Source organism: Mustela putorius, unplaced genomic scaffold (genome assembly GCF_011764305.1).
Source record: "Mustela putorius furo isolate JIRA1106 unplaced genomic scaffold, ASM1176430v1.1 tig00000905_pilon_pilon_pilon, whole genome shotgun sequence".
Lineage (NCBI taxonomy): Eukaryota > Metazoa > Chordata > Mammalia > Carnivora > Mustelidae > Mustela > Mustela putorius.
The window spans coordinates 6,831,331-6,846,059 of NW_025421511.1; positions in this window are offsets into that span (position 1 = coordinate 6,831,331).

Here is a 14,729-nt window from a genome sequence, read left to right on the forward strand (position 1 = left end):
GTCCTCCGTGCTATTTGTTATGCTCCACAAGTAAGTGAGACTATATGATAACTGACTCTCTCTGCTCGACGTATTTCACTCAGCATAATCTCTTCCAGTCCCGTCCATGTTGCTACAAAAGTTGGGTATTCGTCCTTTCTGATGGAGGCTAATACTCCATAGTGTATATGGACCACATCTTCCTTATCCATTCGTCCGCTGAAGGGCATCTTGGTTCTTTCCACAGTTTGGCGACCGTGGCCATTGCTGCTATGAACACTGGGGTACAGATGGCCCTTCTTTTCACTCCATCTGTATCTTTGGGGTAAATACCCAGTAGTGCAATTGCAGGGTCATAGGGAAGCTCTATTTTTAATTTCTTGAGGAATCTCCACATTGTTCTCCAAAGAGGCTGCACCAACTTGCATTCCCACCAACAGTGTCAGAGGGTTCCCCTTTCTGCACATCCACTCCAACAAATGTTGTTTCCTGTCTTGTTAATTTTGGCCATTCTAACTGCTGTAAGGTGGTATCTCAATGTGGTTTTAATTTGAAGGGGAGAAACCACTCTTGACTGTGGTGATATGTAGGTTTGGGAGCCAAAGCTGAGCCCCACAGCCCACAAGGTTGCCAACAGACAAAAGTTAGGTAACAAGGAGGGGGCACCAGGCACCCACAGGCTGAGCCCAATTGTCAGGGACCTACTGGGTATGCATCACCGGAGGCTGGCTGAGAGGGGTCTGACCAGGCAGCCCAGGCCTGAGGGAGCACAAGGAACTGAAAAGGCAGGTAGGAGGGAAGGCGATCTTGGGCCCCGGGGCAGGCTTCAGATGGACCCCTCTGACCTCAGCACAGACCCCAGGGAGCTCTGTTCGAGAAGCCCAGGGACTCAAGAAGCCCCTAGTTTCAAAAGGGATCTGTTTGTATCCAGTCTGAAGCTGCTGCCTTTGAAAGAATTTCAGGGTGTAACCGCCCTCTGCCCTGGGGTGGTGCAGTGTGGGGCACTGGCCTGAGCCCAGTGTTCCACGTGGAGCCAACAAGGTTGTGGGGGTGGGTAGGTGAATGACGAGGGCTGACTGCACACTCAAAGGCTGCTCAGGCCGAGGGGAGGCCTGGACTTGGAACAGGAAACTACGTAGAACTCTGGCCCCAGAACGTGCTTTGGACCTCAGTAGGCCACCATGGGCCTGATTGGCAAGGTGTCTTGGCAACTAGCAAACGCGCATGCACAGTTGGAGGCCAGTGGTGGGGGCTGACTGCACAGATGTGGCTGCCGTGGGCCCAGGATGGCCTGGATCTTGAGAAACAGCCATGAGTAGCGCCTAGGTGTGGCTGCAAGCTCCTGGTGGGCTGTGGCATCTGCAGAAGCCAAGCTCTGTTCTACACAACTGCACGTACCACCCCTGAAGGCCGAGCTGGAGCAGTCGGGGCTGCCTTTATAGAGAGAGACTGGGGGATGCTCAGGCTGCCTTCCAGAGAGGCACTTCATCTTTGCTGGAGAAACCTGGGACCCCTCAAGCAGCCAGTCCACCTGGGGAGGGGCAACCTGCCACTTGAGACTGTTTTCATGTGGGCTCCTGATGCCATTCTGATGCTCTGGAGTCGACCTGGAGCCCCATAGGACAGGGTGGGCTGGTGGGCTGGCACGGTGCAGGTCAGGGTGCCAGGGTCCTGGAGCAGGGCAGTTGTAGGAAGAGGCCGTGCCCCAGGTGTATCTACTCTGTGGGTCCCTGAAGTCAGTCTCAGTGAAAGTCTTGGCTGACACAGAGGTGCACATTGCCACTGGAGGCCGAGCTGGAAGCAGTGGCACACCCTTGTCAGCTCTGGTCTGGAGGCAGCACGGCTGGTTCATCTTTTACAAAAGATGCCAGAGCCCGGATTGCTGGTAAAGCCGGCGACCCCGTCAGGTAGGCGGGCAGGCTCGATGGGGACTCAGTGCTCCCACTCTGTTTTTGGGCGCCTGGGAGGCTCGGTGGGTTAAGCCTCTGCCTTCAGCTCAGGTCATGATCCCAGGGTCCTGGGATCGAGCCCCACATCGGGCTCTCTGCTCTGCAGGGAGCCTGCTTCCTCCTCTCTGCTTGCCTCTCTGCCTACTTGTGATCTCTGTCAGATAAATAAAAAAAAAAAAAGATTTTATTTATTTGACAGATCACAAGTAGGCAGAAAAAGGCAGGGGGGGGGGCTTAGTGGGAGCGGGGGAAGCAGGCTCCCTGCCGAGCAGAGAGCCTGATTCGGGGCTTGATCCCAGGACCCTGAGATCATGACCTGAGCCGAAGGCAGAGGCTTAACCCACTGAGCCACCCAGGCACCCCTGCTCCCACTTTTATACTGCCTCCTCGGAAACATTCTCAGGGGTGGGCTCCCTCTGCCCAGGAGGCTCTGTTGTGGTGGAGATTTGAGCAGAGTTCCTCAGGCAGAGAGATACCCGGTCTCCTCAGCACAGGTCAAGGTGAGGCTCGGCATGCAGATGCGGGGAGCCAGGGACTAGCAGAGGGCATGTGTGCGTGGGGTTGGCTCTTGTGCATGGGTGTTGGGCTCTCCAGTTCCTCCCCCTAATTCCAGCTCTGTTACACAAAGGAGCCTGTTCCTGCATCCTCCCTGTCCCCCCAAGGTAAAGCTGGAGGAACATGGACCGCTTTGGCCAAACAGTGCCCGTGTGGCTGTCGGGGTACTTTGCGAAGACATGTCTGGGAACCTTGATTCCTGGTAGCCTTGGGAGGCCATCAGGTACACAGCCTGGGGACTATTGTTGACTCAGAAACATTTTGTGGGGGAGGGTGCTCTCTGCCCTGGAGGGTGTTCAGGTGGTTTGAGATCCACTGGAGGCCCAGAAGCCTGGAGGGCCCTGGCTGGCCCCACTGCCCTCAGTGGCCAGGAGGTGGGGTGCAGTAGAAGTCGGGGGCACTGTGAGAATTGCACAATGTAGGGGATCCCAAGCCCAAGGGGCCAGGCAGGTGTTGTGAGTAGGTAGGAAGTGTGAGGGTAGGAAGCATCTGCCTCATTTTCATCATTGAATCTTGCTCTGAGGATAGAGCTGGAGGAATCTGGTGAGTCCGCACCCCCATCCTCGGCAAGTCTGTTGGGGGACCCACCAGACAACAGACCTCTGAGAGCCTTGGCTGTTAGGTAATCCCTGTCCCCATCAAGCATGCTGTCCAAAAGGTGTCTTTCTCCAGCCAGTTTCAAGCTGCCACCTTTGAAAGAATTGGGGGGAGTAAGGTGTCTGGACTGGGGATATGTGGGTCTGGGGAGGCTGGCTGGATTCCAGAAGGCCAAGAGGAAACCAGCAGACTCCTGGATGCCTTTCACATGTGGGCCTGCTGGACCTTAAGCTCCTGCCCACATGGTTCTTAAATAGATTGGGCAGGCTAGAGCCTTTTCTACAGACTCGTTTAAGTAGAACTGGCTTTCTTTTAGAGCAAGTTTATCTCGGTGTGAAGGGTAAGTTGTATCCCCAGAGAGAGAGAGAGGTCCATCTCCTGACCTCAGGACCTCATTCGGAAGGACCTTTGCAGTTATAAGCAGGTAATAGGAGCCATTAGAGCGTCCCTAATCCTGTGTGACTTGTGTCCTTATAGAAAGAAGAGGGACATAGACACGGGAAAAGCCATGTAAAGACAGACAGTGGTGGAAGAGGCACCGCCACACCCAGGGGATCCCTGGAGCCTCCAGAAGCTGTGCTCCCTGGGGGTGGGGGTCGGGGAGCAGACTGTTCATGGTCCCTGTGTGGTGAGGGGTGGGGCGGTGGAGGGTTCCCTGTGCCCCGGGTGGTGATTGGTGCTGTCTCCTGCATGGTGGGGGTCTCAGAAGGTTCCACATCCCTTGCCTGGCCGGGGGGTGGGGGGTAAGGAGTGGATGGTTCCACGTTCCTTGCGTGTGGAGGGGGATGGTTCTGTGACCCCTGCGTGGCTGGTAGGGGAGGGGTCTCAGATGGTTCCGTGTCCCCTGCGTGGCCGTGGGGAGCAGCTCCTACGGGATGCTCAGCAGCAAGCTGGTTCCACAGGAGACCGCAGGCGCTGAGCCCCCGCCCCTGCTTGGCCAGCACAGCCTTCCTCTTGGGCCTCTGGTGGGGCAGGGCATCCCCCCGGGTCTGACCACCGTGCAGGTTACTCCGCCCGCCGTGTGCCCTGCGGCTGTGAGTCACAGTTACTGCGGTGGAAGCACGCGGGGTGAACGCGATTGGGCTGGACTCCGGAGTGAAGGTGGGACACTGGCCTGCGGGTGGGTGACGGTGAAAACATGGTGCCCGGGCGAGAAGCCAGACCAGACGGCCACGTGTCTGTGGTTCCGGGGCTGGGGGTTTCTGCAATCACCGTGGGAACGTTGGCCACTCGTGAGGGTGCGGCTGGGCCCTGAGGTTCGTGTTTCCAGGGAGGCAGGTGTATGGCGCGTGAAGTCGGCGTCTCTGCAGGGGCTGCGTGGGAAACAAACCGCTCGGGGAGCTGGGAGCGGGGCTGGCACGTCTGACCACGCGCCCTGACCGGCCCGCACTGCTCCCCTCGCCCCCCAGCAGAAGGGGTGTGGACCGGAGCAGCCCTTCTTTCTCTTCCGGGGGTGCACAGCGCTGAGCCGTGCGCCAGCGACCAGGGCAGCAGTGTGGTGTGCGGAGTGACGAGAAGCTCGGCCCCTGGCTGCGCTCTCGGAGTCCTGAGCCCGGGGTCCGGCGCGTGGGGGCTTCCTCCTGGGCGTCGCTGCTCTGCGTCCCTCAGGGAGGGGGTTCTGCCTCCGGCCCGGGGCTTGAAGCGGCCCCGCATTAGGATTTTCCTGGTGGAAACATGCCACTTCTGCTAGTTTGTTGGGAAGAACGCCTTTTTTTTTTAAAGTAAAGAACTTTACACTTTACGCATTACAAATAATTTTGTGTATGTGGAAATATAAAATGGTAATTACAAAGCCATCATCCAGATCACGAGACCGAGCACAGAGATGAAGTGCCCAGGAGCTCATTGCCCTGGTCAGAGCCTCCTCCCCGCCCCCAGACAACCGTTGTTGACTCTGGTGGTGACGGTATTCTGGTGCTCGTGGTTGGCTCCACAGACGCGCCCAGAAACAACTTGGTCCAACTCTGTGTGCAGGAGACACTGGTGCACTCGGCGCTGTCACCCCCCACCTTTTTTCAGCTTTTAAAAAATTTAAATTCAGTTAGCCAAGCAATACCACATCATTAGTTTCAGATGTAGTGCTCAGGGGTTCATTAGTTGCACAGAACACCCGGTGCTCATCCCACACGTGCCCTCCTTAATGCCCATCACCCGGTCACCGCATCGCCTCACCCCTTCCTTCTGAGACCCTCAGTTTGTTTCCCGGAGTCCAGAGTCTCCCTCTCCGATTTCTTCCCCTGTGGTCCTCCGTGCTATTCCTTACGCTCCTCGTAGGAGGGACACCGTATGAAAATTGTCTTTCTCTGCTTGACTTATTGCACTTAGCTTAATTCCCTCCAGTTCCATCCACAGCACTGTACAGCAATAGTCATCCTTTCTGATGGCTGAGTAGTATTCCATTGTGTATGTGGACCTCATCTTCTTCATCCACTTGTCTGTTGACAGGCATCTTGGCTTTTCCCACAATTTGGCTATTGTGGACATTGCTGCTGTGAGCATTGGGGCGCATGTGCATCTGTATCTTTGGGGTAAATTCCCAGTAGTGCAATTGCTAACCCCACACACCCACAGGCACCCAGGCCCAGCCTTCTCACTCTCCAGTCGCCCTGCTGTTCCCAGACCAGACACAGACCTGTGTGTGCACAGCCCTGCACCTGGGACAGTGACCCATCCCTGCAGGGCTCTGGGGATAAACCCTGGGCAGAAGCTCAAAGCCCCCACACCCAGTCCCACCCAGCTAGCCTTGACCTTGTACATGACCTGCCCACTGGGCATCTGACCCCTCATCAACCTGCTCTTGCTTGGGACATCTCCAACCACATGAGCCCTCTTGACACACACAGGCCCACACAAGTGCACACATGCACACGCCCATGGGGAGGGGACTTGGGGCTGCACAGGTGGGATCAGAGTGTGTGGGGCTGGGTGGCTGGCTCTGGGCTTCCCAGTGTCACCTTTTGGTCCTTCTGGCTAAATGGCTAGAGGCATCGGGGATCCCTGATGTGGCATCCCCAGGTGAGGGAAAGTGTTTGCAGGGTGCACTGTCCTCTGCCTGCAGCCTTTGAACTTTGGGATACAGCATGCAAACATGTTCTTCATTCGAGGATCTCCAACAAAATGGACGGGGACAGCAGCTGTCTCTGGAATGTGGGTGCCTGGTTACCTGGGTTCCAAATTCTGTTGGGCTCTGTCGTCAGGGAAGTGAGGTCACCATTGCCTGGGGCCTGCTTATCCAACTTCCTTCTCACACAAGAGTCTCCCCAAGGGCCCCCTTCCCCCAGGTGCTCACTGCTCACCCTCCAACCCATGCTTCATCCATACAGTGACACCCACATAGCCCACCCACAGCCCCCATGAGGCCAGGTACAGCCGGTGTCCCTGCTGTGGGGACAGAGCTGGGTTCAGACCAGGCTCCTCCTTGTGTCCAGGGCTGTGACTCCGGACAGACTGTGTGCCTCTCAGGGCTTCCCCAGTCTTCCTGTCTGCACATTGGGAGTGTTCTGGCTTCTATTTCTAGGGATGCCACCGGGGGGCACCTGTACATACATTCCATACCTGCTATCACAGGAGGCTGGTGTGCACACTTGGCAATGCAAGGGTGAGCCAAGGGCTGGTCTTGGCATGGAACATGCCAAGGGGCCTGGATCTGCTCTGGGGTCCAGGCAAAACCACCCTCCTCCTGCCCATCTCCCATCCCCCATGGGCAGGTTGCAATGAATGGATTCAGATCTTGTCCCTGGTAATGGAGACTTCCAGGGGCTCCCATTAGGTTTAGGCTCAGGTCCCAGGGCCTTGTCTGTGCCCACATGCTGGGTAGTCTCCACAGCAGTTCGCAGGCATTTCTGAATCCTGGCCACACATCCCTGTGGAATCCTTTCCCCAGGGTGGATGGCTTGTGTGACTGTGCTCTATAGGATGGGGTGAAATGATGGAGTGTCATTTCCAACCTGATTGAGGAAAGTCTGTGGCTTCTCCTTGTTCCCTGTCTTCTGTGTTCAATCTCTGTTTCCTTCTCTGTCTATGTCCCCCAGGAGCAGGATCTGTGGGCTCCCAGGGGTGATGCGAGAGACCTCAGGAGCCTCCCTTGTCCCCGTTTCCCTCTCCTGTCCTGGTGTTCAGTTCCTTCCTGAGGCCTCCTCACCCTGACCATAGCACTGACTCTGGAACCTCTTCCAGACAGGGACCCTGAGGCTGCAACAAGGGGGCTCCTGACCTTGGCCCCCAGACCAGAGGTCCAGTGCTCTGCCATGTTCTGCAAACCCAGGTCCTCAGCCCCCCAAGTCCCCAGGCTGTCTTCTGCTCAGAAGGACCTTGACGGAATACAAAGCATTTCCCCAGGGGAGCACAGTGGGTCAGGGATAAAGATGCAAGGTCAACCGGCTCTTCTACAAGCCTGTGGGACCCTAGGGACACCCTGTCTCTGCAGCCCAGTTGGCAGAAGAGTAAGCTGAGGCCTTTTGTGCTGTAGCCCCATCTGGACTTGGGGTGGGGGGTAATCTCATCCTGCTTCCGGTAGTCTGGGGTGGTGATGGACACTAGACCCCAGAACCTGTCATCCCCCAGTGCCCTGGCAACCCCTCTGGGCCCCTTGGATACCTCCTGACCATCAGCCTGGCATTTCTCCCCTCCCCATGCTATGGATCTGGGTTCTTGCCAGGAGTCCTGATGCCCCTGCTTCATGGCCCAGCTGTCTCCCACCTCTTCTTTCCCCCTTGTCACCCACCTCACTCCCAGGGTGTCCTCCCCTTCTGAGCCCCAGCTGGGAAGTCAGACTTGTGTGTGTATGTATGTGCGTGTGTGTGTACAGTGTGCATACCCGTACATGCCTGGGGATGCCCAAGGTGGCTATTCCCGAGGATCTGAGGGGCTCTCACCCCCAAAGAAAACTCATGGGAGGGTTGGGGCTGGTCTAGGACTGCAGAGCAGAACAGGGAGATCAGTCTATACCCCTCTATACCCCTCATTTGTCCTGGGCCAGTTCCTTCCTCTCTTGACCCCAGGTTCCCAACCATCCTTGAGGTTTGGACATGCAAATGCATGAACTTGGCCACTCTGCCACGTGTAGGTGGAGGGCAGGTGCATCAGGCACACAGGCCTCCCTCCTGAGAGGGTCAGGTGTGCCCAGGAGAACTTCACACAGCACCTGTGCCGTGACACAACCCTGAGGCAGATGTGCATGAGACCCATGATTCCGCACCTGAGCAGCCCCCGTGTTCCCTCACCACCACCAAGTGTTCTGTGGCTCCAAAGTCTGCTGAGCCCCGGAGCCATGCCCACCTTGGGCAGCAAGCCTCAGGGTGCAAGGCCAGATGGAATGCACATTTGGGGACAGAGATGAATACGCCCACCCAGCTGGCCTGGAATGCAGACTCCCTCCCAGGGTCCAGCTAAGTGCAGTGCTGGGCCAGAGGACTGGAGGCATCAGTGAAGACTGACTCAGAACAGGGAGATCAGTCTGCCCCTTCCCCTTCTTCTGTCCTCTTCCTGCCTTGTCTCCTGATAGGACTCAGGGACAGAGATCCAGCCTGTCCCTGGATGCAGCCCTGGCTGGAGTCAGAGGTGTGGCAAAGAAGCCAGGGAGGAGGGACCCACCACCATGTTGCTCGAGTGTGAGGGTGTTGTTACCATAATGAAGGATACCGTGGGCATTCATGGACGTCAGCCATTTTAGACATGAGCAGTGGCCCCAGGACTCGGCCCCTGCCCCATCCTTCACTCTCCATGAGTCCCCACCTCTCCCCCAATCCCATCCGTGTCTGCAGCCAGTCCTCCCTCCAGCCCCAGGAAATCTAGCTGCTTGGGGTGGAGGGTGCAAACTCATTACAAGCTGGAGCTGAGCCAGCCCTATGGTTTCGGGTCCTGGAGCCCCACAGTGAGGAGAGGTGATGCGGGGCAGGAGCTGGGAGAGGGCAGTGTGGACTCACCTGGGGGGCTATGGGTCCCTGGTCAGCAGAGACCCTGTTGTGTGCTGGTCCGTAGGGCACCCAGACTCCAGATTCTGGGTAGGCTCTGGGGGGGAGACCAGAGTGTGTCTCCTGCTAGCTCAGGGTATAGAGTAGATAAACTAGTTGAAAACAAAAAAACAAAAACAAAAACAAAAACAAACCAAAAAAACCCAAACAAACCCCAAAACGATTTAAACTGGAAGACTGAGGAATCATGAGGCTAAAGCCCCAAGTTATAGATACTGTTTTCCCTTAGTGCTGGGGTTTTGGCAGTTCTGTGTGATCTGTAAACTTGGTATTGTAGATGTTCTTGCTGATCCTCTGGGGGAGGGGCCCTTTGTGCTGATTCTCAGGTTTCTTTCAGGCAGAATTGCACCTCCCTTGCCAAGGGGCCAGGCTCAATGTAAGTGACTCCAGATTGCTCTGCGTGGCTTTTGTTCCCTGAAGGCTTTCCGAACTGCTTTAGAGGATGGAAATGGCTGCACCCTGATCTCCAGGTCTGGGATGCCCCACCCTTCAGTGCAGCCTCACAAAACATCCATTCTTGTCTCCCTCATCTCTGTCCAAACTCTATGCTCACCCAGCCCTTGACCAGGCATTCTCATTTCAGGCAGGCGGCCCCATTTGGAATTTCCAAACCCTGCAAACTCCTGTGACACACACCTGCACTGTACCTCTCTGAGAAAGAATGGGGGTTCTTTCCAGGGTTCTTGCTGGGCCTCTGCTTGGAGAGCAGTGGCCCGAATATGCCGTGGTTCACAGTGTATGGCAACACAGAGCTGAAAGCCCACTCCTAGGCTTGCTGATTGTGGGTGGCCTTCCAACGCTGAAGCTTGGGAACTCTGCTGTACTCAGGCATCCCCTGTTCTTTCTGTGATGCTGGGGATCCGAGACCAGGCTCTCCCACCTAGGATTCCACCCCACTTCACCATCTGAGCGCCTTTCATTCAGGGATGTCCCTCACCTGAGCAGACTTCTGAAAGTTCTGATTTTGCCCTCAGCTGCTATGTCATTTTCTGGTCCCCAGCTTACACACGCTCCCTTCCCCATGCTTAACCTTCCAATATACCACCTCAGGTTCACTTCTCTGCACTTCCTACCTTGCAAAAGTGTTTGCTTTTCAATTTGTAGAATTACAGCATTTCCCCCCTTAGAGCTCACCTGAATTCTCAGGTGTTCAGAATTATTTGGTAGCTAGCTGAATTCAAGGGACCAGATGAAACGTGGGTCTCCTAATTTTCCTCCATCTTCCCTCTTCAAGAGTTTTTAATTGTTTTATAATTTCAGTGTATGTTGGATTCTGTCAAGCATGTTTTTGGTATTTATTGACACCATCCTATGATTTTTATTTTTCATTTTGTTGATGCAGTATATCATATGGTTGTTTTTTAGATATTAAGTCATCCTTGCATTCCTGAAATAAATTTCACTTGATCACAGTGTACAACCCTTTCAATGTATTGGTTGTTTTTAGAAAAAAAGATTTTGAGAGAGAAAGAGTAGTGTGTGGAGGGGCAAAGAGAGACAGAGAATCTGAAGGCAATTCCATAACACAGAGCCCAACATGTGGCTCGATTTCACAACCCTGAGATCATGACCTGAGCTGAAATCAAGAGTTGAAAGCTTAACTGACTGAGCCACCCAGGCCCCCCTTAATGTATTGTTGAATTTGGTTTGGTAATATTTTTTGAGGATTTTTGCATCTATATTATCAGAGATACTTTTATTTTTATTTTTTAAATTTCTTTTCAGTGTACCAGAATTTATTGTTTATGCACCACACCCAGTGCTCCATGTATTACATGCCGCCATAATACCCACCACCAGACTCCCCCACCCTCCCACCTCACCCCTCCAGAACCCTCAGATTGTTTCTCAGAGTCCACAGTCTCTCATGGTTCATCTCCCCCTCTGATTTCCCTCAACTCCCTTCTCTCCATCTCCCCATGTTCGTGTTATTTCTTATGCTCCACAAATAAGTGAAACCATATGATAATTGACTCTCTCTGCTTGACTTCTTTCACTTAGCATCATTTCTTCTAGTCCCATCCATGTTGGTGCAAAAGTTGGGTATTCATCCTTTCTGATGGAGGCATAATACTCCATAGTGTATATGGACCACATCTTCCTTATCCATTTTTCCATTGAAGGGCATCTTGGTTCTTTCCACAGTTTGGTGACTATGGTCATTGCTACTATGAACATTGGGGTACAGATGGACCTTCTTTTCACTCCATCTGTATCTTTGGGGTAAATACCCAGTAGTGCAATAGCAGGGTCATAGGGAAGCTCTACTTTTAATTTCTTAACGAATCTCCACACAGTTTTCCAAATTGGCTGCACCAACTTGCATTCCCACTGAGAGTGTAGGAGGGTTCTCCTTTCTCCACATCCCCTCCAACACATGTTGTTTCCTGTCTTGTTAATTTTGGCCATTCTAACTGGTGTAAGGTGATATCTCAATGTGGTTTTGATTTGAATCTCCCTGATGGCTAGTGATGATGAACATTTTTTCATGTGTCTGTTAGCTATTTGTATGTCTTCATTGGAGAAGTGTCTGTTCATGTCTTCTGCCCATTTTTTGACATGATTATCTGTTTTGTGTTGAGTTTGAGAAGTTCTTTATAGATCCTGGATATCAGCCTTTTGTCTGTATTGTCATTTGTGAATATCTTCTCCCATTCTGTGGGTTGCCTCTTTGTTTTGTTGACTGTTTTCTTTGCTGTGCAGAAGCTTTTGATCTTGATGAGGTCCCAAAAGTTCATTTTCGCTTTTGTTTCCTTTGCCTTTGGAGACATATCTTGAAAGAAGTTGCTGTGGCTGATATCAAAGAGATTACTGCCTATGTTCTCCTCTATGATTCTGATGGCGTCCTGCCTCAAGTTGAGGTCCTTTATCCATTTCGAGTTTATCTTTGTGTATGGTGTAAGAGAATGGTTGAATTTCATTCTTCTACACATAGCTGTCCAGTTTTCCCAGCACCATTTATTGAAGAGACTGTCTTTTTTCCACTATATATATTTTCCTGCTTTGTTGAAGATTATTTGACCATAGTGTTAAGGGTCCATATCTGGGCTCTCTGTTCTGTTCCATTGGTCTATGTGTCTGTTTTTATGCCAGTACCATGCTGTCTTGGTGATCACAGCTTTGTAGTAAAGCTTGAAATCAGGCAACGTGGTGCCCCCAGTTTTGTTTTTCTTTTTTAGCATTTCCTTAGCAATTCGGGGTCTCTTCTGATTCCACACAAATTTAGGATTGTTTGCTCCAGCTCTTTGAAAAATGCTGGTGGAATTTTGATCAGAATACCATTGAAAGTATAGATTGCTCTTGGCAGTATAGACATTTTAACAATGTTTATTCTTCCTATCCATGAACATGGAATGGTCCTCCATCTTTTTGTGTCTTCTTCAATTTGTGTCTTCTTCAACTTCTTTCATGAGTTTTCTGTAGTTCCTTGAGTACAGATCCTTTACCTCTTTGGTTAGGTTTATTCCCAGGTATCTTATGGATCTTGGTGCTATAGTAAATGGAATCAATTCTCTAATTTCCCTTTCTGTATTTTCAGTGTTGGTGTATAAGAAAACAACTGATTTCTGGGACACCTGGGTGGCTCAGTGGGTTAAGCAGCTGCCTTTGGCTCAGGTCACGATCCCAGCGTCCTGGGATCAAGTCCCACATTGGGCTCCTTGCTCAGCACGGAGTCTGCTTCTTCCTCTGCCTCTGCCTGCCACTCTGTCTGCCTGTGCTCACTCTCTCTGACAAATACATAAATAAAAATCTTAAAAAAAAGAAAGCAACTGATTTCTGTACATTGACTTTGTATCCTGCCACATTACTGAATTTATGTGTGTGTTCTAGTAGTTTGGGGGTGGAGCCTTTTGGGTTTTCCATATAAAGTATCATGTCATCTGCAAAGAGAGAGTTTGAGTTCTTTATTGCCAATTTGAATACCTTTTATTTCTCTTTGTTGCCTGATTGCTGTTGCTAGGACTTCTAATACTATGTGGAACAAGAGTGGTGAGAGTGGGCATCCTTGTTGTGTTCCTCATCTCAAAGGAAAGGCCATCAGATTTTCTCCATTGAGGATGATATTTGCTGTGGATTTTTCATAGATAGATTTTACGAAGTTGAGGAATGTTCCCTCTATGCCTATACTTTGAAGCATTTAAAAAATATTTTATTTATGTATTTGACAGAGAGATCACAAGTTGGCAGAGAGATAAGGGGAAGTAGCCTCCCCACTGAGCAGAGAGCCTGACTGGGGGCTTGATCCCAGGGACCTGAGCCAAAGACAGAGGGTTAACACACTGAGCCACCCAGGTGCCCCCTTTGAAGCGTTTTAATCAGGAATGGATGCTGGATTTTGTGAAATTCTGTTTCTGCATTAACTGAAAGGTTCTTCTTCTTCAACATGTGGTTCTTCTCCTTCTTCTTCTTCTTCTTCTTCTTCTTCTTCTTCAATATGTGGTTCTACTGTCTTCTCTTACTGATCTGTTCCATCACATTGATTGATTAGCAAATGTTGAACCAGCCTTGCAACCCAGGGATGAATCCCACCTGGTCATGGTGGATAATCTTTTTAATGTGCTGTTGGATCATATTTGCTAGGATCTTGTTGAGAAGCTTAGCATCCATATGCATCAGGGATATTGGTCTGAAATTCTCCTTTTTGGTGGGGTCTTTGCCTATTTTGGGGATCAGGGTAATGCTGGCTTCATAAAAAGTGTCTAGAAGTTTCCCTTCTGCTTCAGTTTTTGAAGCAGCTTCAGGAGAATGGGTGTTATTTCTTCTATGAAAGTTTGGTAGATTTCCCCCAGGAATCCATCAGGTACATGGCTCTTGTTTTTGGGAGTTTTTTTTTTTTAATTTTTATTTTTTATAAACATATATTTTTATCCCCAGGGGTACAGGTCTGTGAATCACCAGGTTTACACACTTCACATCATTCACCAAAGCACATACCCTCCCCAATGTCCATAATCCCACCCCCTTCTCCCAAACCCCCTCCTCCCAGCAACCCTCAGTTTGTTTCGTGAGATTAAGAGTCACTTATGGTTTGTCTCCCTCCCAATCCCATCTTGTTTCATTGATTCTTCTCCTACCCACTTAAGCCCCCATGTTGCATCACCACTTCCTCATATCAGGGAGATCATATGATAGTTGTCTTTCTCTGCTTGACTTATTTTGCTAAGCATGATACGCTCTAGTTCCATCCATGTTGTCGCAAATGGCAAGATTTCATTTCTTTTGATGGCTGCATAGTATTCCATTGTGTATATATACCACATCTTCTTGATCCATTCATCTGTTGATGGACATCTAGGTTCTTTCCATAGTTTGGCTATTGTGGACATTGCTGCTATAAACATTTGGGTGCACGTGCCCCTTTGGATCACTACGTTTGTATCTTTAGGGTAAATGCCCAATAGTGCAATTGCTGGGTCATAGGGCAGTTCTATTTTCAACATTTTGAGGAACCTCCATGCTGTTTTCCAGAGTGGCTGCACCAGCTTGCATTCCCACCAACAGTGTAGGAGGGTTCCCCTTTCTCCGCATCCTTGCCAGCATCTGTCATTTCCTGACTTGTTGATTTTAGCCATTCTGACTGGTGTGAGGTGATATCTCATTGTGGTTTTGATTTGTATTTCCCTGATGCCGAGTGATATGGAGCACTTTTTCATGTGTCTGTTGGCCATCTGGATGT